This window comes from Mastomys coucha, unplaced genomic scaffold, assembly GCF_008632895.1.
Source record: "Mastomys coucha isolate ucsf_1 unplaced genomic scaffold, UCSF_Mcou_1 pScaffold20, whole genome shotgun sequence".
In the NCBI taxonomy this organism is placed as follows: domain Eukaryota; kingdom Metazoa; phylum Chordata; class Mammalia; order Rodentia; family Muridae; genus Mastomys; species Mastomys coucha.
Genome location: NW_022196903.1, coordinates 63,676,831 through 63,682,643, shown reverse-complemented (window position 1 = coordinate 63,682,643; position 5,813 = coordinate 63,676,831).

Sequence of the window (5,813 nt, the reverse complement as noted above, 5' to 3'; positions counted from 1 at the left end):
CCAATGCCTGACATTTGTGGTAACTTGTTTATAGGATATCAAGATACAGGCCATATACTGAGATTTAAATTTTCCTGTAACTATAAAGGCTCTCTGAAGAAAGTTTCCCTGGGAAAAAGAGGGAGATCATATAGGAACACCCTCCCAGTCCAAGTTTGCTTTTTAGTTGTTGTTGTTGCTGTGATGAACATCATTATCAAATACCACTTGGAGGAGGGAAGGGTTTTATTTTTTTTTCATAGGTTGCAGTTCATTATTGAGGGGGATTGGGGTATGAACTCGAGGCAGGATCTTGAAGCAGACACCACAGAGGAATGCTCATTACTGACTTGTTCACCTACTTTTCTTATATACCACAGGCCAGTCTGCTTAGGAACAGAATTTCCCTACAGTGAGGCATACCCCTCTTATGAATTAGAAATCAAGAAAATATTCCCCAAACATGCAGACAGACCAATCAAGGTAGTTCTGTGATTGAGATTCCATCAGGTGACTCTGTTCCATGTCAGGTGGCAAAATGAAGCAACTAGGGTACCCTTAATTTTAGTTCTTTCAATATTTCTTGCTAATGTCTCTTCTTGGCTGCACCTAGATCCCTTTTCTGTACTCAGTGAACATGTAGGATGATATAATTTGATATTTCTGTGTAGTTTTGCTTGACCTTTTGTGTATCCATGTCTTTTTTTCCACAATAAAAATACAGTCTCTTAGGAATTGGATACGGTGTCATGATGGAATAATACACATGCTTAGGGAGCACATTAATTTAAGGGTACAGTTGGTCTAGGGGGAACTTTTGCTTACAAAGTCACTATCTGATGTTAAAACAGTGGAGCAGGACAGACAATAGCACAAGAAACCTGGGTATCAGGTAAGTGTGATGTATAGAAAGGCATGCAGAGTGATGAATGGAGTTGGTATTCTAGATGTAGAGGAACACATCCCTGATGTTGGTAGACCCACATGAACATGAAAGCAAAGCTTTCTGAGACAGAGAACAGCAAGATTAGCTGAAGCTGATAAGTTACCAGTCAGTAGTGGATGTCCATTTCTTTCTGTCCTTAGAAACCACGCCCTCTACTTTTTGTGTATGATATTGTTTTACCACTTCTTCTTATCTTTGAATGCGTTTCTGTTTGGTGATCCTAATAATTTATCATGCTAATATCTTCAATATCTACATAGAAAATCCCTCTGCCAAATAGTACTCACCATCCATCATTAAACCTAAAAAGCCAGTAAAATTTCTACAAAATCTGGGATTTTGATAAATTGGCCCTACTACTAGTCACATAGCAATAAATGTAGTCCTTTAATCATTTTCAGACCATAGACCTCTCTATCACAGGAGTGTAAAATTATGTTGCCATGTATTTTTCTGAGACTAATAATGTTCTATGTAGTAAAATTTGGCCTGAGATACCTATAGGCTGCAGCCTGTACTTAGTTATTGAGGCAAGCCAGCCATGTGTATATGCACAGGCTTGACAGTTTATGTGGATTTGCATATTTCCATAGCAAAGCCCAGTTCCCAGAGGGCAAGTCATTGCAACACTCGGTTGGCTATGTCAATTTGACACAAGCTATAGTTACTTGAAAGGACAGAACCTCAATTGAGAAAGTGTCTCCTGTTTCAGGATATTTAATCACACTGTCCACCTCAAGATTGTACTTTTTACTGGATAAACCTGTTTCTGGTTGTGTGGCTCAGCCTTAGTACACGCATTTAATCCAAGGGCTTTATGTTTATTTTAAGTAGGATTAAATAAAGTCAACCAGAGGTCAAGAGGCAGACCAAGCAAGCAGTTGTCAGGGAGTGAACACAATAAGGACTTTTATCAGGCCCATACACAATCACTATTAAACAAAAATATTCTATCTTGGTTATATGACCTATTGAAAGTCCACTGCTTTTACAAGATAAAACTGCTAAAATACCCTCTCCTGATTTAATTCTCTCAGAATACGATTCCTTTAGATAGTTTAACATATTAATTGCTGTTCTGCACCTCAGATGGAGTGCCTGCCCAGCACTTTGAATTCACACTGGTTTGTAGGAAATACAAGTTGTAAGACTCCTTTTTTATTTGTAATGGGCTAAACTAACATTTTGATATTCAGACTTTCATGTGTCAATGTTTAGACCCATGGGCCTGTCTGGAAGAAAAATGTCTTACTAAGACCTCAAATATTTGCATCTCTTTTTCATTAATTTTAATTAGCACTATAATGTTATATAGTGTGAGGCTCCATAAAATATCCAGATGATAAAAATATCAATCAATTTAGCCTACAGCTTGAGAAATGCCAAGGGAAACAACAGAAGCATGAACCAAGACAAAGAATCTGAGGAGATGTATTTTCCAGATGACTCTAGGTATAAAAAGAACTGAATTATATATTATACATCACTGTTCAATCCTATATATGGTGAAGCAAACACAGATCTCTCTCTACTACAAACACTTCATCAAATGGCCAGGAGAGGGAGCCATAATATAGACAGATAAGAGCAAATTGATCTGTTCTGACAGTCTCAGTACTTAATAAATAATATGATGCCAGCATCATTTGCACAGATATTTCTTTTATCTGGTGTCCATGCCTCTTAAAATGTCCTTCCCTGTGCTGTGGCATGCTCAGCATACACAAGGGGAAATAAAATAGGAAGATGCTGTCCTTATCACTGATCACTGGAACATTCATCTGGATTTCAGATAAGGTTACTGGACAAAGGAAAAAGGCAGATAACGGTAAATGAATGTCCACTTTTCATTCTATATAAGGAAATACTGAGTCATGAGGAAATTCTGTTGTTTAGACCTGAAAATTTAAACAGATAATCTATTTTCCTTTTTATCTACTAATTTTTCATGAATTGTTTTAGCCTCAATGGATACTGATTCAGTCTCCAGCAGTCCTGCTAAAACTATATTGAAAAGAGTGATTAACAACTGAAGAGGTAGGTAGGGCATTGGAACAAGCTGATATGGGTATCAGAAAACAAAACAAAACAAAAACAAACAAACAAAAACAGGCTCCAAATGTCCACATCAAGGATGTTTCCCTGAGCATCTCAGGGTCCATGCTTGTTTCAGTGGCAGAAGATCAGAGATAGATTTCAACTTTGTCATCAGCAGCCTACAGCCTGAAGATGCTTCAGTTTGCTACTGTCAACAAGGAAACTGCTTACCTCCCACAGCTGTATCTGATGGATACACGTCAGCATAAACCAACAAATAAAGCAGAAATATGAGGTTGAGTTGTTCCAGCTGCTTCTTGTAGTGTCCCCAGTTGACTGAGAGTTTTTCTCAGATTAAGGGCATATTAGAAGCCTTCAGTTTATAAAGATATTTGAGTTAATGAAACCTGAGAAGCTCTCCAACAGCTGAATTCTCTCTACATTAGCACTAGAATTACAGACTTAATAACTCTTTTGGTTTGAGTGACAGTTATGCTTCCTGTGGGAAACAATTCAGAACAAAAGCTAGCCTGACCTGGGTAGGAAAAGACCTGGTGAAACCACTTGAAAGGCTCTTCAAATTATCCCACAACTTAGAAACAGAAGGAACATTTCCTAACTAATTTTATAAGGCCATAGTTACCCTGATTCTTAAGCGACTTAAAGACAAAACAAAGAAAATTACAGAAAAATTTCACTTATGAAGAGAGATGGCAAAATTCTCAATAAAATTTTTGCAAGCTGAAACCAAGAATTCATCTAAAAGATCATCTACCATGATCATGTAGGCTTCATTTCAGAGAACTAAGGGTGGTTCAACATATGCAAATCAATAAATGTAATAGGTCATATAAGTAAACTAAACAACAGAAAGCATGCTCATCACACAAGCTAAGGAAAAGGCTCTTGAAAAAATCTAACATCTCTTCATGATAAATGTTTCAGAGTGATTATGAATACAGGGAACATTTCTTAACATTATAAAATAAAAGGAAATAGAATATATGTTATAGATTGTTTCAATGAGGGGAATGAGATCATGAGGTTCAAGTGGAGAAGGGGTGGGAAGATGGGGATAAGGGAGAAAATGGGGATAAGGAAGGGAATACAGGGAGAGATGGAAGAGACAGCCAAAACTTAGGGCCATTCAGAGGTAGTATGAAAACCTAATACAATGTAATTTTCCAAAATATGAAGGCAATCTAAATGATATCACCAAAATATGAGGGACACAGGTCCCCAGTCAGTCATCTATTGTTATCAAATGAATCTTCCTGTACTGGAATCGGGTTATTTATAATTGACTTGTTGACCAGAGGTGTCCCATATGAACTTCCAAACAACCCACACTGTTGTCAAGAAGGTAGGTTACTATACCAAAGACCATTTCTGAAGACACCTATACAACTCCTCGAACATGGAGGAGTTGAGGTGGTGCCTTTACCTCTCTGTGTTAGTGTCTAGTGGTACTCTCCTGTTTAACAAGAGAAAGTTAAACACCAACTCAGATGCATACCCTTTGATCCACAGGGTTTTCCTGTCTGTGAGATATGCTAGTGCAATGATGGCATAGCATGTGTGGATGTAACCAACCTACATATGATTTTCCTGAAGGCCTACTCCATGAGATGGAACCTGTACCCAATGCTGTTTTTGTGGCAAAAAACCCAGCTTCCAGATAGGCTAAAACTTAAGTAAAATTATATGCTGATGTTCTAAAACAAACAAACAAAAAACTACCAATAAAATTTCTCCTCATGTCATTTTGCTATATTCATAGGTTTATGCTTTGTTCAGCTGTCAGGAGGGAAGCTTTTTATCTGCAATAGGTGAGATCAAATAAAGAGACTCACAGCCAAGCATTTTACAGAGAGTTAGAGAACATGGACCACTCAGCTCTAAATGGCATTGCTTCATCAAATCCTTCCACATAGGTGTTAGAGTGCCCTGTGGAAGAGGAGGTAGAAAGAATTTAAGAACCAGAAATGATGGAAGACACCAAGAAAAAATAATTTTAAAGTCAACATGATTGAGTTGCAAATGAACTCACATAGGCTGAGGCACCATGCACAGGGTCTGCCTGGGATCTGTCTCAGTTGGAGTCCTAGAGCTAAAAGACATGTACACATGCCCCATTCCTAAACACAGGCTACCTCCTATTGATAACCACTTCCAAATGAAAATTTAGTTTTCTGGGAAACAATCTTCTCTTAATGGGATGTTGGATGCATAGCATCAGGTGGACAACAGAAAATGAACTCAAAGTATGTTTGGAGAGCTTTTGCCTCATAAAGCCATGCCTCTTCCTTTTAAATAATCTTATCCCTTATTTTTAAATTTTAATCTAATTTTATTTATATATTTTTTTCTGTTTTTAACTCTAAATGTCCCTTGCATATATGAACTACAAGTTTCCAGTTCAGTATTTATATGGCGTTCCTGAGTATGTGAGGAAATGTGTCTATTTCTTGTGCCTTCTCTTGTGTTCTTCTTCTATGGCTCTTTTCTTTCTGTTTGTTTTGGCCAATACTGATGTGCTAGTCTTTCTTTTACCTTATTATATTTATTAATTTTGCTTAATTATTATAGATTTTATTATTAATAATTATTGCATAGAAGCCTGCTTATTTTCTAATTATATACAGAAAAAGGGTGGATCCAGAGGGAAGGTGTAATGAGGAGAAGTGTGGAAAAACATAAGCAGAATATATTATGTGAAGAAAAATCAATTTTCAGTAAAAGATAAAAGGGAAAGGAAGGTAGAAAGGACATATAAAATAATGAAAAAAGAAAGACAGACTGAAAGAAAGAAAAGAAGAACGGAAGGAAAGAAGGAAAGGAGGAAATATTG